Consider the following 24,255-nt stretch of genomic DNA (forward strand, 5'->3'; position numbering starts at 1 on the left):
GGGAGGGGAGGCTGGTCCTGGATCAGAGGCAGCAGTGGTGGGGTGATGATGCGGAGAGCCCTGGAGGCTCAGCCCTTGAAACATACCAGTGATCATGACAAAGATAGAAAGTAACACTGAGTGAGTGCTTACTGTATACTGTGGGCCAGACCCCAAGCTACACACTTTACACTTAACACATACATTCTACAGGACAAGCCAGTGAGGGAACTGGTACGACTTCCATCCTATAATTAAGGGAACTGGCACCAGCAAAGAGGCTCTGTTGTCCGTAGGACTTCAGGCCACCAAGATCTGTGAGTGGTGACAGAGTGGCTAGAGGGTCACCAGGGCGGCTGGACAGGGGCTGGTGATAAATTAAACTCAGTGTGGGTACTCAAAGCCACGGAGAGATGAGGAGAGGCCAGCGATCTGGGAGTTAACCCTTACGGGCGCTCCAAGATAGCCCTCTACGATACCGTGTGTTCATGTGCTTTGGGGAATCTGTCTGGCTTCTGGCCTCTGTGGCCGTGAAGAGGAAAGCACGTTAGCATTTCTGGCCTGGGATCTGGGATCGGATCCAACAAGACTGATTCCTTCAGTAACTTGAGTGTTAACCTGAATTTCTATCTCCTGCTTCTGTGAAGAGAGGTGATAAGCAGGTAAGAATCCACTCAAAAGCTTCCCTAGTGGCTCAGAGGTTAAAGCGTCTGCCTGCAATGCGGGAGACCTGGGTTCGATCCCTGGGTCGGGAAGGTTCCCCTGGAGAAGGAAATGGCAACCCACTCCAGTATTCTTGCCTGGAGAATCCCATGGACGGAGGAGCCTGGTGGGCTACAGTCCGTGGGGTTGCAAAGAGTCGGACACGACTGAGCGATTTCACTTCACTTCAGATAGAGGTTTAAGAGACAGCCCTGAGTCACAGATGTGAGTTCTGATTCTGCCTTTTGTGAAATCTGTGGTCTCCTGGGCAAATTACCTCACTATCCTGAGCCTCAGTGTCCTTATCTGTAAGATGGGGATAATGAAATTATCTCCCCCCAGGGCTGCTGGTGAAGACTGAACAGGGTGGTGGTATACATACAAAATGTATAGCAAGTTGCCTGGCTGGCGCTTAAGAAATCCTCGTAAACGGTAGCTTTTGTTTTGGCTGTGCTGGGTCTTCACTGCTGCATTCGGACTTTCTCTAGTTTCGGTGGGAAGGCTTCTTGCTGCGGCGGCTTCTCTTGCTGCGGAGCACAGGCTCCAGCGTGCAGGCTCAGTGGTTGTGGCGCACGGGCTTAGTCGTCCTGCGGCGTGTGGCATCTTCTCAGACCAGGGATCGAACCCATGTCCCCTGCGCTGGCAGGCAGATTCCTAACCACTGGACCACCAGGGAAGTTCAGTATTAGCCATTAATGTTTATCGTTCTTGTGTGCATTTTCTCTGCCAGGTTACTTAAGGATCATATCCAAAATTTCAAAGAGAGAAATAAAACAGAATGAGGTGATTGGATTACACCATCTTTCAGCTTTTCTGACTCAGGAACTATTTCACAGTAATATATAATTTTACAAACCCCAATGAGAATTATATGGACTGTGTCATAATTTTCTATGGTCCATGAAAAAGGAAGTGTTTTAAGTCAAATGTACTATTTGTAATGTGTCTTATTTCTGAAATTTCCTTAACATTTATTTAACTTATATGCCTAATATGTAAAAACAAAGTTTACTTCTCCATGGTTTACAGTGACACATGTGCTTGATTTACTTTAAATTCATGACGGAAGAAAATGCATGCTGGCTGAACAAATTTTAAAATGATGTTTTATGGAGGCACCAAATGGACTTTAAAATAGACTGACATGGGGAATTCCTTGGTGGTCCAGTGGTTATGACTTGGCGCTCTTACTGCCAGGGGCCCCAGTTCAACCCCTAGTCCGAGAACTGAGATCCCAAAAGCCTCGAGGGATCATTTATGTGAGTTGAGGTTTTGCATTCTTGCATCTGATTGCTTAAAAAGCTGAATTGTAGCTTTTAAAAAGAATGTTATGCTTGTTGTATGGTAAGATAAAATAGCTCTCAGGTCCGTATGTATAAGCACCTCTCTGCATATGCCTTGCAGGTATAGATCACTTTTCTGTGCAACACAGGAAAATAAAAACTACATGTTATTTTTTCTTTTTAACCATCTTTGACATTTCGTAACAGAATTTTCCTGGTAAGCCATGTAAGGAATTTGATCAGATAAATACAAATGATAAATCTGGAGGCAAATCTGTGAGGTCATTATCTTCCTTCTTCTACTTCCTTGTTTATTCAGCCTCAGAGTTCCCTTTGCGTCCTTTGTTTGTTTGTTTGTTTGTTTGTTTTTAATGTACTTATTTATTTGGCTGCATTGGGTCTTAGTTGCAGTACACAGGGTCTTTGTTGAGGTGCACTGACCCTCTAGCTGTGGCAAGCTGGCTTACCGACTAGGGATCAAACCCCAGGTCCCCTGCACTACAAGGTGGATTCTTCAGCACTGGACCACCAGGGAAGTCCCTGATTCCTTTCTTTAATCATTGGTTCATTAGAGGTATGAATTAAACAACATAAGATGAAGATCAGTGTAAAACCGTGTATTAGCCAAAGCCACGCCAGTGGTCAAAAGATGAACCGCCTGGTTGGAAGTCATGAGAGTATCATTTATTTGATCACCACTAACTATTGCTTTTGATTCTTCCATTTATTTTATTAAAAAATTTTTTTTTGGCTGTGCCATGTGGCTTGTGGGATCTTAGTTCCCCAACCAGGGATCAAACCCAGGTGCCTGGCAGTGAGAGTGCTGAGTCCTAACCACTGGAATTCCCAATTCTTCCATTTACCTTAAGAAGTTCTCACACTGAGAAAATGTCTTTTAAATGGCAAAACAATTATTCACTAATTTTTTTTTTAATGGAAATGTTCTAATAATGTGAACCTTCTGGAATAGCTTCTTCCTTGTTGGGATGAGCTGGTGGAAAACAGTGGAAAGACAGATCTGGGCTTGACTCTTGTCTCTGCCATTTACCTGCTGCGTCTGAGCCTTGGCAGCCTCACCTGCGCAGTGGGTGTTGTATACAACGACTCAGAGACAGTCCACGGAGCCCCAGTCCCTGCTTTTGGCTTCTTCAGATTCCCCAGGATCCAGACAGATCCCTGGAGACCCATAAAGGATGGACTCGTTGCGTTCTGACAGAGGTAACACTGAACGCAGCTGTGATTCTCAAAGAGGAACTTTGGGGTGGCCCCAACCCCCCAGGAGAGGAAGGCGGGGGGACTTTGGTGGGAGAGGCTGCCTCTGACTCGCTGGGTGAGCGGATCCGGGGCCTCCTCTCTGGGGGCATCAGCAGGTGGGGGAGGAGAAGAGAAGCAGGAAAACCCACAGGATGCCCGACCTACCCATGCGGTCACCCGCTTGAATGTAATACTCACAGTTTTCTCTCCCATGCTGGGTGTGATGACGCTGGGGAGGCTTCTCCCCGCCTGACCCACCCCATCTATCTGCCCTGGTCTGCCATTTTCTTTCCTTTGGGGGCCTTCGCTGCCTGAGGGCGGGGGGGAGGGGCGGGGCAGGACACCCTGCAGACCCTACCTCTCCAGAATATGATGGGAAAACGGAATAAAGGTCTTGTCCTTTTCTGCTGGAGGAGGGCTGACCCTGGGCCCGCCTTGCACCTTAGTGCTTAGGAGGCACTTACCACGTCTGTTCTCCTGTCTGATTCTCGTCACAATGAACCACAGTTCTGGATTCGGATAGACCTGGGTTTAGGGCTTTGCTTTGCCACGTGACCAGCCGTGTGAACTTGGGCAAGGCTTTATGCCTGGGTGAATTTCAGTTTCTCACCTCTCAAATGTGGGTAGCAGTAGCATTTCCCCCACAGGCTGCTGCGAGAATTGAAAAAGGTAAGGCTACAGGTCTAGCAGAGCTCCAGCATGTTGTACTAGAATGCTCAGTAAATGTTGCTGTTGTTGTTCAGTCGCTCAGTCCTGTCTGACTCTTTGTGACCCTATGGACTGCAGCACACCAGGCTTCCCTGTCTTTCACCAACTCCTGGAGTTTACTCAGACTCATGTCTGTTGAATCGGTGATGCCATCCAACCATCTCATCCTCTGTCATCCCCTTCCTCTCCTGCCCTCAATCTTTCCCAGCATCAGGGTCTTTTCCAATGAGTTGGCTCTTCGCATCAGGTGACTTCAGAAAACGCACAAGCACTCCTTTGAGATGGGTAGGTAATCCTACCATAGCTTCATTTTTAGAGTTGAAGAGATTGAGGTTTGCAAAGGAGATGTGACTCAGCCAAGGTCGTCTGACTAATCGGGGAGACTTGGGTCCTCCACAAGGTTCAGTGATCGACAGCACAAGCTTTGGAGCCCACAGCGCAGGACTGGACCCTGGCTCTTCTTCTCCTTGGCCATGTGAGCCTGAGTGACTCCCCATTGCTCTTGAGGCTTGGTTTTCCTTCTCTATAAGGTAAGGCAGCCTGTGTCCCTTCAAAGAGTGCCCTTGGTGTCTCCCAGCTCAGGGACTTTTAGCAGGGGCAGGGGCAGAAAGCAGAAGCTGTTTGAAGACAGCCCTTCTTCCTGTCCTTTGTTAAAAAAATACCTAAGCTCAGTGAGAAGGTTAAGCTGGTGTCCCATGGGTGGAGAGAGAGGAGCCTGCACCTGTAATCGAAGGCCAGGGAGAGAGGCGATGGCCCCACGCAGGGAAAGCACCCGAGGTCACGAGTTCTGTGAGTGCTGGGGGCCTACAAGTGCCTTGGGGAGATAGCAGGACCTCTGGGGGAAGTTGCCGGGTGGCATACCCTGGAGGGTGAACCCAAGACACAGGGCACTCCAGCCTTGGCAGAGAATCTGGGCTCCAGGCATACAGGGGAAGGGAGGAGGGCTGGACTTCAGGGGATCAAACCCCTTTGGACAAGGGGGCATTCATCATAAGAGGAGCCCGGATGGCTTCTCTCACTGTGCTCTGTAAGTGACCCTAAGAGTGAGGAGTAGGGGAGGGGATAGCTCAGTTCACACTGAGATCCACTTTCTGACTTGCTCAGTAGGATGGGGGCTTGGAGTCCTATTGAATGCGCTTTAGTAAGAATGTATAAAAGAACATTTTATGCACATCTGAGATCAGGGAGAAAGGTGAAGAGACGCAACAAGATGAGGAGGGAAGAGAAAAGACTGGCCCCGAGGGCTTCGCTCAGCTGAACCGGGCTGTCATTTTCCACCTTGTGTGTGTGCTGTGCTCAGTCACGTCTGACTCCTCTGTCCATGGAACTTTCTAGGCAAGAAGGCTGGAGTGGGTTGCCATTCCCTTCCTCAGGGGATCTTCCTGACCCAGGGGTCGAACCTGGGTCTTCTGCACTGAGGGCAGATTGTTTACCATCTGAGCCACCAGGGAAGCCCCTTTCCCACCTTAATCTGACCTTAACCTACCAAAGGGTAAAGGACGTGCGTCACTGATAGAAACGGATGCTTGGGCTCAGGGCAGGTCAGGGACCATCTCTAGGCGAGCCAGAAGGTAGTTACAGACCTGGGGCCAGTGTTGTTGGGGTGCCACCTCCCGGGGTCTCTCCCAGTTCCTCCGCAGCCCCTCCTCCACCTCAGTCCTGGTCTTCATGCCCTGAAGGTGTCCACATGCTACCCATTCTAGGGGAAAGCAGCCCCACAGCCTCACTCGTCCTCATCTCTAGTCCAGGGCCAGGGTGGATTCGGTGAAGGTCAGAATCTTCACCTCAGCCACTCCCTGAGCCCAGCACACGTGCCCACGGCAGTGCTGGCATCATCTCATCAACCCTCCCACGAGCCTGTGAGTGATGGTCTCGGGTCTGAATTTCTCAGAAAAGGAAGCTGAGTGGGGGAGAAGTGGCATGATTTGTCTGAGGCCACACAACTGAAGTGACCTAGCAGCAGCAGCAGCAGCAGGGTTAGTAGAGGCAATGCTGGGGTTCATACTCAGGCATTGACTCCGGGGTACACTGTTAGCCCTACTGTTTGCTGAGTGGACCCTCCAGCGAAGTGGATCTCTGGCCTCCTGGGTCTAGAGTGGACCAGACCACACTACACTCCTGAGATGCCCACTGGGCAAGCTGGGTCTCTCTGTCAGTTTCCCCATCTGTACAATGGAGGCCAGGACTCACCAGATGATTTCCAAGATCTCTTCTGGCCCTAGTCTTTTGGTTTTTTTTTTTCCCCTGGCCCATGATCTCCTATTTAAGCCTGCACCTTGTAAGGCAGGAGAGCCTAGTGGCTGAAGTGTGCGGGGAGCCAGAATGCCCAAGTTCAAGCCCAGCGCTCTCATTGAATGCCCATGTGACTTCGGGTGAGTCACTGAGCCCCGTCTGTAAAGTGGGGAATGACAACAGCACCTGTGGGAGACCGCTGTGAGGATTAAATAAAATTAAACCACGAAAGGTCCTTAGAGCGGTCCCTGGCACACAGCGAGGCTCTCTGAGGCTGCGAGCACCACTGTGCGTCCTGACCCTGGTGGACACAGAGCTGAGAGCTGATTCTTGTCCTAGCTGAGAGGGTGAGGACCACACAGGCCATGAGCCTTCCAGGGGCTAGTCCTGAAAAACTGCAGGAGTCCTCAGAAACATCAATCCCCTGGCCCCAGGCAGGTCCGCCCAGCTTCTTACCACCCTGGAGGGAAGGGGTACGGTGAGAACACAGGTTTTCTAGAATGAGGAAGAAGCCCTAAATAAAACAACAACAAAATCTACTCACGGTTGTCTGGTGGTTGAGCTCCCTGACCTTGCTGGACCTTGAGTGCTGGTGATCGCGTGTCTCAGGTCCGGCCCTGTGTCCCAGGCAGAGCTCCTGGGGCTGCTCTCCTCAAACCAGCTTCCTCGCTCATCTGGTTTCTCACAGATGAGTGAGTGTGGGGAGCTCTGGTCTTCCGTGCCTGTCACCACTTCCCCTCTGGGTTCCCGGTGCCACGGTGTTCTTGCCCTTGCAGTTGAATTGCTTCTCAGGGGGATCTCTGGCCAGGGCATAGGCCCAGGGGTCCTGGGATTTGGGTTCCAATCCAGCCTTGCTGTCATGATCTCAAGCAATTCACTTAACCTCCCTAAACCTTAGTTTCTTCATCTGTAAAATGGGGATCAAGTACCAGCCTTACACAGATCACCTAACAGGACATTCTATGCTAACACTTCTTTCCCATCAGACCAGAGCTTTGAAATCCAACTGCCTTCAGGCACCAGGCAGATAACCGATATAAATGGGTGCAGGGTGCTGGAACAGGGCAAGAGGGACTGTGGTGGGGACGGTGGGGAAAACGGGGACCCATCTCTCAGCTCCAGGCAAGACTTGCCACCTGGGAGTGCAAATCTAATTGCCAGATGTTCCAAGCATTTGGAAGATGTACCACATCTTTTAAGAGACACTAGAAATCGTGACTTTTATGTAGTGGCTTCCATTTTTAGAGTGTTGACCACAAAGTCAAATCTGAACGTGCTAAGTGGGTCAGATCAAACACCATTTTCAGTTTATGCCTGCTGGACCATGGGTCCCTGAGGGCAGGGAGTGTGTACTCAACGCCCAGTCCTGAACCTGATAGAGTTCAAACGTCCCTCATACCTATTATCTCAGATAGAATATTTAATGAGAGTCTACTTCTCCCTAGGGATACATAGATGAGTATGATACAGTTCTTGCCTTTCTGGGGTAATGGCCTTTGATGATCTCATTAGATCTTTTCACCTACTGCCCCTCACAATCCAGGCCTGAAGGGTTAGATTTGGCCAGTAATTCTCAAGAAGGGAGATTTTGGCCCTGAGGTGGAGTTAATAGATTCAGTGAGCAAAATTATAGGATGGTGATATTTGAGACCTGCACGTGCTGAAAAATTATTGTTTCTTATCTGAAATTGAAATGTGACTGGCCATTCTATACTTTTATCTGGCAACTCTGCCCAGAGGGGACATCTGGCACTATCTGAAGATGTCACACTTGGCAGGGATCCTACTGACACCTAGTGGGTGGAGGCCAAGAATGCCACACACAGCCTACCATGCTTGGGACATGGATTATCCACCTCAGTTCAGTTCAGTCACTCAGTTGTGTCCAGCTCTTTGTGACCCCATGAACCGTAGCACGCCAGGCCTCCCTGTCCATCACCAACTCCCGGAGTTTACCCAAACTCATGTCCATTGAGTTGGTGATGCCATCCAACCATCTCATCCTCTGTCATCCCCTTCTCCTCCTGTCCTCAATCTTGCCCAGCATCAGGGTCTTTTCAAATGAGTCAGTTGTTTGCATCAGGTGGTCAATGTACTGGAGTTTCAGCTTCAACATCAGTCCTTCCAATGAACACTCAGGACTGATCTCCTTTAGGATGGACTGGTTGGATCTCCTTGCAGTCCAAGGGACTCTCAAGAGTCTTCTCCAACACCACAGTTCAAAAGCATCAATTTTTCGGCACTTTCTTTATAGTCCAACTCTCACATCCATACTCAACATGTCAATAGCACTGAAGTTGAGAAATGGCTCTAGATCCAGCCCAGGTCCCTTCTGAGCAAACCCCACTCTGGAAGGCCTTTCATTTGATAACTTATCCCTTGTGTGTGTGTGGGGGGGCAGTCCTAGGAGCAAGTAATTGTCAGTAAGGATGAGAAGAAATACTGGGGTATTAAGAAAGAAGGAAAAAGAGACAGGATGTAGCTGGGGCGTGGGGGCCACTTGCAGCCTACGTCAGACTTCTGTCTGCATAGGAATTGGGGAACACCAGGGATGAGCTAGGAAAGATCCAGGAGATGCTGTCACGACACTGACTCCTGGACCCCTGGCTTTGAGGAGACCCCATCAAGAAGAAGGGGGAGGTTGCCCTCCCCCCCGAAGCCTGGCTCCCCATTGCAGCCCAGAGAGTGGAAAGGCACGCTGAAGGCAGGTCTATGAGAAATGAATAGTGAATGAAGAAAAGAAGGGAGCTAGTTTTGAGGCTAAGGTGGAAACAATGCTGGGAATCCGGGTTCTGCCGCTACCTGGCTGTTAACAAGTTACTTCCTTTGCCTGGCCTCCATTTCCCCACTTCTAAAATGAGAGGTGCCATTTTTTTCTAGATTCCACATGTAAGTGATATCATACGGTGTCTGTCCTTCTCTGTCGGACTTTCTTCACTTGGGGTGATAACCCCCAGGTCCGTCCATGTTGCTGCAAGTGGCATTATTTCATTCTTTTTAATGCCGAATAATATTCTCTTGTATGTATATTCCACATCTTCTCTATCCATCCTTCTGTCAATGGACATTTGGGTGGCTTCCATGTCTTGGCTATTGTAAATAATGCTGCTATGAACATTGGAGTGCATGTATCCTTTTGAACCATGATTTTCTCTGCATATATGCCCAGGAGTGGGATTGCTGGATCATATGGTAGTGCTAGTTTTAAAACACACATGTTGGCTGAGGACTTGGTAAAATAGTCACGGGGACTTCTGTGCAGATTTTTAGAGCTCTTCTCTAAATTGTTTCTTTTTCTTCATTACTGTGCTGAATACTCTGTTATAACCTAAATGGGAAAATTTGAAAAAGAATAGATATATGTATGTGTGTAATGGAATCACTTTGCTATATACCTGAAACTAACACAACATTGTTAATCAACTATATTCTAAATGAAAAAAGATAGGTGCTTGTACAATTTTCAGAGTCACCTAAAGGGCTTGTTAAAACACACTGCTGGCCCACCCCACCCCAAGTTTCTGACTATGTATCCTGGGCTGAAGGCTGAGAATCTGAATTCCTGACAAACTCCCAGGGGAGTTTGGTCCCAGGGGATGCTTGGGATGTTGGTCCTTGTCCACACCTTGGGCAGCACCGAACAGTGTCATGGGTAAGGGCCCTTCCTGCTCAGTCAGTCCAGGATCTCCGAGTCCTCTGGGTACCATGGGCAGAGCTGAGAGGGCCCACACAGGAAGTCCATTCTCTTTTCCCCAGGGAGGGCAAAGTGCACCTGCCGGGGAGGTTCCAAGAGTTGGTTTTCTATTCCCAGTGAACAGCCGGCTTCACCAGCCCTTGTTCTGTGAGACGCTGCCATCTACTGGTTGCATGTGCCCATAGCCGGGTCCAGAGCACTGCCATGTTTGGGGCCTGATTGAAAGAGGAACCTTCCCTCCAGTATTCTTGCCTGGAGAATCCCATAGACAGACGAGCCTGGTGAGCTACAGTCCATGGAGTTGCAAAGGGTTGGACACGACTGAGGTGACTTAGCACAGCGCAGCACCCTCCCTGGGTGGTGTCTTTCCTACCAGATGGTGGTGGTGTCTTTCCTTCCTATCAGAGAAGCAGCCTTGGTAATGTCTAGGCCGCCTGCCCCCTTTAGATGGCTCAGTTCCCAATACACAGGACACCTGAGTTAACCTGGGAAATGAAGACAAGATGCGCTGGTAAGCCTGTGGGATAACATGCTATCTCCAAACATTGCTGCTTTCTGCTTTGAAAATCCTGCTGCTGCTGCTGCTGCTACTAAGTCGCTTCAGTCGTGTCCGACTCTGTGCGACCCCATAGACAGCAGCCCACCAGGCTCCCCCGTCCCTGGGATTCTCCAGGCAAGAACACTGGAGTGGGTTGCCATTTCCTTCTCCAATGCATGAAAGTGAAAAGTGAAAGTGAAGTCGCTCAGTCGTGTCTGACTCTTAGCGACCCCACGGACTGCAGCCTACCAGGCTGCTCCATCCATGGGATTTTCCAGGCAAGAGTACTGGAGTGGGGTGCCATTGCCTTCTCCATGAAAATCCTGACATACAAGTATCTTCATTTATTAAATGGAAAAGGATTAATGTACCTTTACAAATTTTTACTATCAGCACCCTTTTAGTGCTAAGTTGCTTCAGTCAAGTCCGACTCTCTGTGACCCAATGGACTGTAGCCTGCCATGTCCCTCTGTCCATGGGATTCTCCAGGCAAGAATACTGGAGTGGGTCACCATGCCGACCTCCAGGGGATCTTCCCAACCCAGGGATCAAACCTGCATCTCTTCCTTCATTGGCAGGCAGATTCTTTACCACTAGCGCCACCTGTGAAGCCCAGGTGGTTGCATAGGGCATGCTTAAGACACAGTGGCTCACTTAATTAAACTGGGCAAAAATTTGATAGCAATGTTGGCAAGCCTGCTGTGAGACAGATATTCTTGTACACTTAATAAGCTCACTTAATAAGCATGTATAAGCTGAAAATAAGTAAAACTCTCTGACAGAGTGGGGTGGTTTGAATGCAGGCTCTGGAATTGGACTACACCTGGATTTAGATTCTGGTTTGGGGCAAATCTATGTTGCTTGGTCAAAGCACTTTCTCTGGTCTCAGTTTCTTCAACCAGGAATGAGGAACTTGGTTCCAGTCAACGTTTCTCAAAATTTATCTTCATCAGCATCTCCAGGAGAGCTTATTAAAGTACAGACACACTGTACAGATAGCCCATAGGCACATGAAATGGTACTTATCATCATTAATTATTAGGGAAATGCAAATTAAAACTACAATGAGGTACCATCTCACACCAGTCAAAGTGGCCATCATTTAAAAGTCTACAAATGACAAATGCTGGAGAGGATAAGGAAAAGGGAACCTTCCTACACTCTTGGTGGGAATGCAAGTTGGTACAACCACTATGGAAAATAATACGGAGGTTCCTCAGAAAACTTAGAGTGACCGTATGATCCAGTAATCCCATTCCTGGGCATATATCCAGACAAAACTCTAATTAAAAAAGATACATGCACCTCTATGTTCATAACAGCACTGTTTACAATAGCCAAGATATGGAAGCAAACTAAATGTCCATTGACAGATGAATGGATGAAGAAGTCAGTCAGTCAGTTCAGTTGCTCAGTCGTGTCCAACTCTTTGCGACCCCATGGACTGCAGCACAGCAGGCCTCCCTGTTCATCACCAACTCCTGAAGCTTGTTCAAACTCATGTCCATTGAGTCGGTGATGTCATCCAACCATCTCATCCTCTGTCGTCCCCTTCTCCTCCCGCCTTCAATCTTTCCCAGGATCAGGGTCTTTTCCAAGGAGTCAGTTCTTTGCATCAGGTGGCCAAAGTATTGGAGTTTCAGCTTCAGCATCAGTCCTTCCAATGAACACCCAGGACTGATCTCCTTTAGGATGGACTTTGTGCAGGGGTGGGGGTGGGGTGGGGTGGTGCTTAATATGGATCCTTAGGCAATGTTGTCCTCAAGCTGTGCAGACCTTGGGGAAGTTACTTCCTGTCTCTGGACCTTAAGTCTCCACCTCCGGAGGATGAGAGGATTGGGTTTCCAGGAATGGCAAATAGATTTTACCTTGAGGGCCAAGTCCGGTATTTTGGTAATTGCTGCCTAGAGCATAATGTTGAGAAGGATTCTGAATCTAAGCTCAGGAGAAAGAAGTGTCGTGATCCACTAGTGAGGCTTCACTGGTGTAAGAGGGGCAGTGCTGGTCGGCATCTTTGGAATATAGTTCTTAAGCTTTGGGGGGGTCATGGCCCCTTTAGGAATTTGATGGGATGCAAGGCAAGTAGTGAAAACACAATGGGGGCAGGCAGAGAACTGGGTGTAAGGTCAGAGAGTGGAGGCCTGTGGCCAGCTGGAGAGCCCTTGCCATGCGGAAAGGAGGCTATAGCTCTTGGCTCTGCTGGGTTTTTTTGGCGATTTTGTCTTTTGGCTGCGCTGGGTCTTCTTGCTGTATACTGCCTTTCTCTAGTTGCGGTGAGCGAGGGCTTCTCTCTTGGACGGGGCCCGGGCTCCCCGCTGCAGCGGCCTCTCTTGTTGTAGAGCACAGGCTCTAGGCACGCAGGTTTCAGTAGTTGTGGCTCATGGGCTTAGATGTCCCGAGGCAGGTGGGACCTTGGTTCCTGGACTAGGAATCGAACCTGTGTCCCCTGGATTGCCAAGCGGACTCTTAACCCCTGGACCACCATGGAAGTCCTGCTGATTGTTCCCTGAAGGAGTGAGTTCAGCTGGGTGGCCAAATCATAGGATTTTTCGAGAGATCCCTCAAATCTGGAATTGTTACATTTTTTTTTTTAATCAAACATGTTTAAACAAACAACATGTCTTTGGCAGGATCTATCCTGTGCGCCTCCAGTTGACAACTTCTGTCCGAGGACCCTTCTGGTTCTGGCATTTCCGTGTTGTCCCAGCCTCTCCCTCTCTGGCCCGTCCCAGTGAGGATAGCTGGTAACTTCTCATAGATGAATACATGCACATCCCCTCGCCGAGGGTAACTATTCTTCCCTTTTCCGAGGGATTTGTATTTCAAAAGAAGGGGGCATGTGACTCCACATCCAGTCACAGTTATCCCTGAAATCCATCAGACCCCACCATGGCTATTTATTGGGCCTTTTTTTTTTTTCTGATTATGAAAGTGAACAGACGTCACAGACAAGGTTCACCTATGTGAAAGTTTAAAAAAGAGAGAAGCCGAATAAGATGTGTGGCATGCCTACTATTTTTGTAAATTAAAAAACACCTACACACACAACAACATATTTATAAGGATACATTTAAAGTCAAGGGTACTTGGTGACCAAAGAGGTACCCTAGAGGACTTCCCAGGTCCAGTGGTTGAGAATCGCCTGCCAATGCAGGGGACATGGGTTGCATCCCTGGTTCTGGAATATTCCACGTGCCAATGGGCAATGTGTCAGCACCACAACTATTGACCTGTGCACTCTAGAACCCATGCTCCACAACAGGAGAAGCCGCCGCAAGGGGAAACTCTCCCCTCACAAGAGTAGCCCCTGCTCACGGCAACTAGAGAAAGCCTAAGCGCAGCAACGAAGACCCAGCACAGCCATAAATGAATATAAATAAAGAGGTACATAAGAGAGGTTACCTGTAGTCATGGGTGGGGTGGGGGGTGGGGGCTGGTGCAGATGGAGGCGTGGGAGGAAAGGGGATAAAAGAAATTCAATATGTCAATCAATCAGTTACCTGGGAGGAGAGCGCGGTAATGGTGAGCCATAGACTGCCAGGGGCTGCTCGAGACAGTCAACTCCCCGAAAGTCCTCCCTAAAAGAGTAATAATGATCATCACAGACATTTTGGGAATTTAAAATATATATAAGGGAGAAGACAAAAATGCCCCCTTCTGGTCCCACTGCAGGGAGCCAGGGAGACTTTCCTTTTTTTTTTTTTTTAATATTTATGTTTATTTATTTATTTGGCTGCACTGGGTCTGAGCTGCAGCATGTAGGATCTTTAGCTGCGTGGCATGTGGGATCTAGTTCCCCGATCAGGGATCGAACCTCAGCCCCCGCACTGAGAGCACAGACCACCAGGGAAGTCCGTTTTGCTAGCTTTTTTGTGTTCTTCTCTCACCCGCCACAGATCCAGGCCAGAGGTGTTAGGGGCTCAGTGTGCCTCTGGGGGGCCTTGGGGACAGAGATAGAGGGCGGCTGAAGAGATGAATTAGAGAGTCGGTCAATAGAACCTGAGTTTGGGGCCAGACTTTGAGCTCCAGTGCCCAGGTGAAGCACAAGGGTATTTCCACCGGCTCTCAGCCCAGCTCTAGCAGAAACAATCGGCTCTATAAATAACAGTGTCGACAGGGCCTGAGGGCAGATGTGAGCCGGCCAGGCTCAGGAACCAGAAAGAGTTTAATAATAGTCTCGGTTGTCTCTCACCACTGGGCTCAGACAGCAGTGCAAACAAAGGCAAATGACATCTGGGCTCCCAACCAGGACCTGTGTGTGGCTGGCGTCTTCAGTAGCAGACGACTGGATTTTCATTTTCCAGCTGGGTTCTGGCGGTGAGAAACAAGGGGCAGCAGGGTGGCTAAGCAGTCCACTGCTTCTGGACTTGGAAGCAGATGGACCTGTTCCTGATTCTGCCACTGAACAGCTGTGTGACCTTGATCAAGTTACTGAATTTCCCCGAACTTCAGTTTTCGCTCACACTAATGTGTGTGTGTGTGTTAGTCGCTCAGTTGTGTCTGACTCTTTGTGACCCCACGGACTGTAGCCCACCAGACTCCTCTGTCTATGGAATTCTCCAGGCAAAAATACCAGAGAGGGTTGCCATGCCCTTCTTCAGGGGATCTTCCTGGCACAAGGATGGAACACGGGACTCCTGCATTGTAGGCAGATGATTTACTGTCTGAGCCACCAGGGAAGCCCTCCCCTTGTGCTCATACCACCTACCAACTGTATGCAAAAAATGGAAAGCCATATATACATATCAGGAACAAGTGCAAACACAAGAGAAATAAGGCAGATACAGATGCTGTCACTAAGACTCTCTCTCCCACAAAACTGTAGATGGTCTCCTCTGAGTCCCCTTTTCAACTTGGCCTTGATGTTGGCCCCTAGCCTGCCTTAGGCCTGCCCAGCCCAGTCCTAGCAAACAAGCAGGCTAAATCATCCCCATCATTGATATCCAATCAAATTCCTCATCGCCCAACTGTGATGTCTTAGTCCTTGGCCGGCCTTTGGCAAGAATCCCATTAGATCAGTTTAGCAAGAATCCCCCTGCCCTCAAAGACTTTTCCTAGTAACTTTCCATCCATGGGCACCCCCTCCCTGGTCCTTGGCTTTAAATCCCCAGCTGCCTTTGCTGTACAGTGAATCCCCTATGTATGAACCTTCAAGCTGTGAACTTTCAAAGATGCAAACACACATCTGTTTCCAGCAAGGAACCAGAATTTGGTGCCGTCAGCGTCAGGTGTGAGTGAAATTGCAGCTTGCCCTCCATCTCCTATTGCTGACGATCCTTCATCTCTACCATCTCCTACCTCCTCTCCCTTATCCAGTCAGTAACTTTTCTTCCCTGTCCACTCACTGCCAGTCCCTGTATACCAGCTGTGGTACTGTGCTACTGAACCTTTCAAGTATCAGTTCAGTTGAGTTGCTCAGTGGAGTCCAACTCTTTGCGACCCCAGGGACTATGGCACGCCAGGCCTCCCAGTCCATCACCAATTCCCAGAGTTTACTCAAACTCATGTCCATCGCGTCGGTGATGCCATCCAACCATCTCATCCTCTGTCGTCCCCTTCTCCTCCTGCCTTCAATCTTTCCCAGCATCAGGACAGCTCTTCACATCAGGTGGCCAAAGTATTGGACTTTCAGCTTCAATCTTTCAAGGTATTGTAAGATTAAAAATGTTTTCCTTATTTTTGTGTGTTTTTTAATGTATGCACTATTTGTGTGCTAAGTATTATAAACCTATTACTGTACAGCACTATATAGCTGCTTGTGTTAAACGAACATACTCTCAGAATGCACCTTGTTCGTAAGTAGGGAACTTAGTGTATTTGAAGGTGAGTCCCATCTCTCTCCTCTGCTGCAACATTCCTCTCACAATATTCCTGAGCTAAATCTTCCTCACTGTTTTAACAAGAATCATTGTTCTCCAATTTCCCCAACCAGAACAGAAAATGTAAAAGTTAACTCAAGAGAAACCAGCGTTGGGTAGTAAATCCTACATTCTTATTATAAACTTCACACTATCCCAGTACCTGGCATGAATGCCCAGTCCTCAAGTATGTGTTGAATGAATAAGTAAGGAGTGTCCCCAGGCTGGTGAAAAGAATGAGAGCCATAGTGTTTAAGAGCTGAGTTCCACCCGCTGCTTTAGCGCAGGTGTGGGGTGGTTTGTGGAGAAGGAGCACCGAGAGTTGGGAAATTTGCGTCTGGTCCCTGGGGTTGCAGTCTCAGTTCCCTCATCTGTGAAATGAGCAGGCTGCTCTTTAGCTAACTTTTTTTTTTTTACTGTAATCCATGAAAAATTCAGTTTACATTATGACCCAGTACACTTATAACATTTTCACTCAGCCATAAAAAAGAATGAAATAATGTCATTTGCAGCAACATGGATGGTCCTAAAGACTGTCATACTGAGTGAAATAAGACAGAGAAAAACAAATGTCATATGATATCATTTGTATGTGGGATCTAAAAAAAGGGTTATAAATGAATCTATTTACAGAACGGAAATAGAGTCACAGATGTAAAAAAGAAACTTATGCTTATGGGAGGTGGGGACAGGGTGGAAGGATACATTGGGAGATTGGAATCAACGTATACACACTGCTATATATAAAATAGATGGCTAATAAGGACATACTGTTTAGCACAGGGAACTCTAGTCAATGCTCTGTAATGACCTATATGGGAAAAGAAATCTAAAAAAGGGTGGAGAGAAGACAAAAACAAGGGAGAAACAGAAAGATATAAAGAACTAAAGCAGAGTTCCAGAGAATAGTAAGAAGAGATTTTAAAAATAAAAGTCTTCTTAAGTGAACAATGTAAAGAAGTAGAGGAAAACAACAGAATGGGATAGACTAGAGATCTCTTCAAGAAAATTGAGGGCATCAAGGGAACATTTTATGTAAGGACGGGCACGATAAAGGACAGAAATATTAAGGATTTAATAGAAGCAGAAGAGATTAAGAAGAGGTGGCAAGGATACACAGAACTATACAAAAGAGGTCTTAATGACTGGGATAACCATAATAGTGTGGTCACTCACCTATAGCCAGACACCCTGGAGTGTGAAGGCAAGTGGGCCTTAGGAATTATTACTACAAACAAAGCTAGTGAAAGTGATGGAATTCCAACTGAGCTATTTAGTGCTAAAAGATGATGCTGTTAAAGTGCTGCACTCAATATGCTAGCAAATTTGGGAAACTCAGCAATGACCACAGGAATGGAAAAGGTCAGTTTTCATTTCAATCCCAAAGAAGAGCAGTGCCAAAGCATGTTCAAACTACTGAACAATTGTGCTCATTTCACATGCTAGTAATGTTATGGTCAAAATCCTTCAAGGTAGGCTTCAACAGTACATGAACTGAGAACTTCCAGATGTACAAGTTGGGTTTAGAAAAGGCAGAGGAACCAGAGATCAAATTGCCAACATTTGTTGGATCATAGAGAAAGCAAGAGAATTCCAGAAAACATCTACTTCTGCTTCATTGACAAAGCTAAAGCCTTTGACTGTGTGGATCATAAGAAACTGTGAAAAATTCTTAGAGATGGGAATACCAGACCCCCTTACCTGCCTCCTGACAAACCTGTATGCCGGTCAAGAAGCACCAGTTAGAACCTTACATGAAATAACCGACTGGTTCAAAACTGGGAAAGAAGTACTACAAGACCGTACATTGTCATCCTGCTTATTTAACTTCTATGCAGAGGACATCATGTGAAATGCCAGGTTGGATGAATCACAAGCTGGAATCAAGATTGCTGGGAGAAATGTCAACAACTTCAGATATGCAGATGATACCATTCTAATGGCAGAAAGTGAAGAGGAACTAAAGAGCCTCTTGATAAGGGTGAAAGAGGGGAGTAAAAAAGCTGGCTTAAAACTCAACATTTAGAAAACTTAAGATTATGGCATATGGTCCCTTCACTTCATGGCAAATAGAAGGGGAAAAAATGGAAGCAGATTTAATTTTCTCGGGCTCCAAAATCACTGCAGACAGTGACTGCAGCCTTGAAATTAAAAGATGCTTGATCCTTGGAAGGAAAACTATGACAAACCTAGACAGCATATTAAAAAGCAAAGACATCACTTTGCCGACAAAGATCTGTAAACTCAAAGCTGTGGTTTTTCCCAGTAGTCATGTACTGATGTGAGAGTTGGACCATTAAGAAGGCTGAGTGCTGAAGAATTGATGCTTTCAAATTGTGGTACTGGAAAAGACTCTTAAGAGTCCCTTAGACAGCAAGGAGATCAAACCAGTGAATCCTAAAAGAAACCAACCCTGAATATTCATTGGAAGGACTGATGCTGAAGCTGAAGCTCCAGTACTTTGGCCACCTGATGTGAATAGCTGACTCCTTTGAAAAGACCCTGGTGCTGGGAAAGATTGAAGGCAAAAAGAGAAGAGGGCGGTGGAGGGTGAAATGGTTGGATGGCATCATCCACTCAATGGACATGAATGTGAGCAAACTCCAGGAGATAGTGAAGGACAGAGAAGCCTGCCATGTTGCAGCCCATGGGGTTGCAGAGTCAGACACAACTTGGCAGCTGAGCAACAACAACGGGCGATGAAAATTAATTAAAAACAAACAAAGATTAGCATTCAGGACACAATACCATATTGACCCAGCTGAGCTTCCTCCTGCTCCCCAGTATGCTTTAGTTCTGTGGGTCTTTCCAAGGGAAATAAAGTGAATGATTCAAGATCATCTTAAACTGATCTAATCAGAGGCAGACATCTCTTCAGGACTTTTGTTTCCAGGAGCCCTGCTCTGGTGAAGAGCGTGTGAATTATGAGCTGCGTGGAGCTGAGGCTAAGCCAAGATCAGGTGAGGTTGTTGAATGTGCAGAGTGTGCTTCTCTCTGAATTTGTGATACACAGATCCAAGTGACCACCATCCCTAATATTTCCTTCCCACGATTGAGTTTGCTGGTCAAAACATCATTACTTCATTTATTGGATAATTTGATACTTGATATTTGTCTTTGAGATATTCCAAGTTTTCCATTAGCTTTTGTAGCAAGCATTAGTAAAAGAGAAAAACTGTACTTAAATAGTAATTTAATTATTTAAATAACCAACTATCCAAAAAATAATAATATTTACATGGTGTATATAAAATTACAATATCAATTTCATGTAACAGTAATAATCTCCTTTATTCTCTTTGAATCTACTCTGTTTTACTTTTAAAATGCTGTGCTGCTGCTGCTAAGTCGCTTCAGTCGTATCCGACTCTGTGCGACCCCATAGACAGCAGCCCACCAGGCTCCCCCGTCCCTGGGATTCTCCAGGCAAGAACACTGGAGTGGGTTGCCATTTCCTTCTCCAATGCATGAAAGTGAAAAGTGAAAGTGAAGTCGCTCAGTCGTGTCTGACTCTTAGCGACCCGTGGACTGCAGCCCACCAGGCTCCTCCGTCCATGGGATTTTCCAGGCAAGAGTACTGGAGTGGGGTGCCATTGCCTTCTCCATTTAAAATGCTATTTGTAGCCAAAAACATACTTTTAAATCATCCACGAATAGGTCACAAACTGAAATCTGCAAACCCTTCTTAGACAATAAATGCTGGAGAGGGTGTGGAGAAAGGGGAAACCTCTTGTACTGTTGGTGGGAATGCAAATTGATACAGCCACTGTGGAGAACAGTATGGAAGTTCCTTAAAAACTGACAACAGAACCACCACACGACCCAGCAACCCCACCACTGGGCATGTACCTAGAGAAAACCATAACTCAAAAAGACACGCACCCGTGGTCACTGCAGCACTAGGTACAATCGCCAGAATACGGGAGCACTTTTGCCTCTCAACAGAGGAGCGGATAAAGAAAATGTGGTGTACAATGGAATGTTACTCAGTCATAAAAAGGAACAAAATTGGGCCATTTGCAGATGTGGATGGACCTAGAGACTGTCATACCAAGTGAGTAAGTCAGAAAGAGAAAAACAAATGTCATATAAACACTTGGAATCTAAAAAAATGGTATAGGTGGAGACAGAGATGTAGAGAACAAATGTATGGACAACAAGCGGGGAAAGGGAGGCAGGCTGAACTGGGAGACTGGGATCGACATATATACACTATTGATACTATGCATATAACAGATAACTAATGAGAACTGACTGCATAGCTCAGAGGACTCTACTCAGGGCTCTGTGGGGACCTCAAGGGGAAGGAAATCCAAAAAAGAAAGGATATATATGTGTGTGTGTGTGTGTGTGTGTATAGCTGATTCATTTGCTGTACAGTAAAAAGTAACACAACATTGTAAAGCAATTATATTCCAATGAAACTTAAAACAACAACAACAAAAAACAACCCTTGTGAGACAACCTCCTATCCAGGTCTGGAATTCTGACCTGCCTGCATACCACAGCTTCCACATCTTTGGTTATGCTATCATAGCAGCCTGCAATGCCCTCTCCCTCTGCTTTTCTGTTTGGTCTGGACTCCTTCCCAGATGGCCTGGTGGTAAAGAACCTGTCTGCCAATGCAGGAGACACAAGAGACGCAGGTTTGATCCCTGGGTCAGGAAGATCGCCTGGTGAAGGAAATGGCAACCAGCTCCAGTATTTTTGCTGGGAAATCCCATGGACAGAGGAGCCTGATGGGCTACAGTCCATGGGGTCACAAGAGTCAGATGCGGCTGAGCAGAGCACCACCACCTTCTTCCAGGTCTAACCAAATCCTTTCCCCTGTAGATCTTCCCTGCTAGGCCAGGAGTCCCGCTTCTCAACCTGCTTTTGTTTTTTTCATAAATGGTTATATTTTTATCTGGCAATTAGCTAGTAGTTATGCCTATGTGTCTAGAACTGTGCTTGGGTCTATGGAGGAGTCAAAAAGGCAGAAGACTCATTCAGGGTCCAGGTGCTGACATGGAGGGATCAGCAAGACACGAGGAACAGGGGATGTGAGAAGGCAGCCTGGAGGGGGTGGGGTGAGGGTAATATCCTGCAGAAGTGGGGAGGGGAGAGAACCCGCTTTTCACTTCCCCGTTCAGAGAAGTGGAGGATGGGCGAGGAGAGTTAAGGCTGAGGACAGAATGAGCCCAAAGGCAGGGGAGGAGCAGAAAGAACCCCTCCTTGAACAAACAGGAAGCGGCACCGGGACCTCTGTGCAGGGGTCCAGGGAAGTGGGTCAGAGGGAAGCGCTTCCTGCCGCCTGACTGGCTGGGCTTGGTGATGAAGCAACCTTAGGGTCAGCAAAGGCATTTTCCACTCTGGGCAGATGCCGAAGGGTCTGACTGGCTGGACACTTCTGACTCAGGGTTGACTCAAGAAGCTGTCGATACATTTACCTTGAACCTTTGAAGAAAAGAAAGTTGACTAGACTATTTCACGGTTTTGGGATTCTCTGGTGGCTCAGATGGTAAAGAATCCACCTGCAATGCAGGAGATGCAGGTTTAATCCCTGGGTTGGGAGATGCCCTGGAAAAGGAAATGGCTACCCACTCCAGTATTCTTCAATTCTCCAGTATACCTGGAGAATTCCACGGACAGAGGAGCCTGGTGGGCTACCGTCCATTGGGTTTCAAACAGTCGGACAGGACTGAGCAACTAACACGCACACACACACACACTTCATGGTTTTAAATTGGAAGCTGAGTAGCAATGAAGATTCTCTCCTTGACCAAACTCTGCTCAGGCTCCCGGGACTTTTCAATTAGGCTTCAACTTTTGGATTTTCATGTTCATCTCTGCTGTCTGGTTCTAGAAAGAATCCTGCTAGGTTGGTTTAGTTAGAATCCCTCATCCTCTGTGTCCCATCTCCCTCCATTTCTAATTGGATTTCTCATCCTCCACCACCCCCAGGTGATAATTGGTCACCCTGACTGGACTTCAGCAGGAATCCTGTTGGATCAGTTTAGCCAGAACCCCCATCCCCCTTACTCCTGATGTTTCCTCTTAGTAATTCTCCATCCACTCACACCCACCCTACCCCTTGGTGATAAATCCCCTCTTGCTCATTGTAAGGTGAGTGCAGAGAAAAAGAGAGCGAGCCGGACAGTCAGGTAAGAAAAGGAAATTTACTAGAGGGGAAACAGGGTAACTGCTTTTAAGGAGAGCCAGCATTCTCCCTTTCTGACGGAGTCCTTCTTATACCCCACCAATGAAAAATTCTCTGAAGGGATGGTCACGTAGCCGGAGGTCTGGAGTCTGGTGGTCTCGCAGCTTTGAGAGATAACAGGATGCCATTTGGGCAATTTGGTCAGTCTCACAGATCACTGTGATTTAGTCTTTGTTTTTTGAGGTCGACATAACGAGCCATCTTATCAATGAGACCCCATGTGGACCCTATCACCCATACGGTATTCAGAGTTGCATCCAGTCTCTCCCCTGCAGCAAAAACCCATTGCAAAGACTTCCCTGGCAGTTCAGTGGTTAAGAATCTGCCTGTCAATGCCGGAGACACTGGTTCTATCCCTGTTCCAAGAAGATTCCACGTGCCTTGGGGCAACTGAGCCCGTGCACCGCAACCACTGAAGCCGAGCTCTAGAGCCTGGACTCCGGGCTCCACAACAGGAAAAACCACCACAAGAAGAAGCCCACACGCTGCAACCAGAGTAGCCTCAACCACTGCAACTAGAGAAAACCCACACACAGCAATGAAGACCTAATGCAGCCAGAAAAACAACAACCAATCCATTGCAGTGGTCCCTACACTTACCATGATGCCCACCCCCCACCACAAATAAAGTCTCTTACCATCTCTAACGTGTGTCATAAATAATTTTCCAGTAGCTTTCAGGACACATGAGAAAATACGGAAAGCAGTCCACAAGCAAAAGTTTGTGGGGAACACCTGGATGGTTGAAGAAGCAACAGTGGAGGCAAGACTGGATCGGGTTCAAGTTCTAGTCCTGCCTCATCCTGGCTGTGTGACCTAGGGCAAGTTGGAGCCTTAGGTGCTTCTCCTATAACATTAGAGGATGGGGTGGACCCCCCAGCTCTGACTTTCTGTAGGTACTTAGTAAGCGCTCATTGAATAAATGAAAAGAAAATAAAAACAACCTTCAAGTATTGAAGCCTCACTGTACACAGTTCTAGACACATAAGCAGACAAATAAATACCTACCAGCTAACGGACAGATGCTGATGCTGAAGCTGAAACTTCAATACTTTGGCCCCCTGATGTGAAGAACTGACTCATTTGAAAAGACCCTGATGCTAGGAAAGATCGAAGGCAGGAGGAGAAGGGGACGACAGAGGATGAGATGGTTGGATGAAATTACCGACTTAAAGGACACAAGTTTGAGTAAGCTCAGGGAGTTGATGATGGACAGGGAAGCCTGGCGTGCTGCAGTCTGCGGGGTCGCAAAGAGTCAGACACAACTGAGCAACTGAACTTAACTGAACTGACAGATATAACCATCTAAGAAAAAAATAAAAACAGATTGAGAAGTAGGACCTGTGACATAGCAGGGAAGATCTATAGGAGAAGGGATTTGGTTAGACCTAGAAGGAGTCGAGGCATAGAACCAAACTTTTCAATAAATACATTCTCATTTGTGAGAAAATCTCACAACACTTAGCAATAAGGATCATATATCCATATGACATTGTGTGTGAAAATATAGCATAGTCTTCTCTAGGAAGGAGGGAGAAGGCAATCTATGATTTGGCTGAGATCAGGTCTACCATCCTTTGTGCCCTGGACTCAAATCTTCAAAGGTCTTATAGGCCAGGAGGCAAATCTCTTTATTTCAGGATTTCCTTTCTCCTTCCTTTGATCTGTTTCTTCAAAGCACTCATCATCTGACATCCACTGAGTATTTGACTTAGTTTTTCATTTGTCTGTTTCTCTTCCCTAAAATGTAAACTCCACAAGGCAAGGATCTATGTCTATTTTGGTCCCTTCTATAAAACTAGACAGTG

The 24,255-nt window shown here is 47.2% G+C and overlaps 1 protein-coding gene across 1 annotated transcript in view; it reads right to left on the reverse strand.

Moving 5' to 3' along the window:
- CNR2 (cannabinoid receptor 2) overlaps positions 1 to 6,868 on the reverse strand; it is a 36,879-nt gene extending 30,011 nt beyond the window's left edge. Inside the window, exon 1 of the mRNA XM_070383044.1 lies at positions 6,703 to 6,868. The gene's annotated coding sequence lies outside the window, so the exon portion shown is untranslated. The remainder of the gene's footprint in view (positions 1 to 6,702) is intronic.
- Positions 6,869 to 24,255: the final 17,387 nt, after the last annotated feature.

The sequence above is a fragment of the Bos mutus genome, chromosome 2, assembly GCF_027580195.1.
Source record: "Bos mutus isolate GX-2022 chromosome 2, NWIPB_WYAK_1.1, whole genome shotgun sequence".
In the NCBI taxonomy this organism is placed as follows: domain Eukaryota; kingdom Metazoa; phylum Chordata; class Mammalia; order Artiodactyla; family Bovidae; genus Bos; species Bos mutus.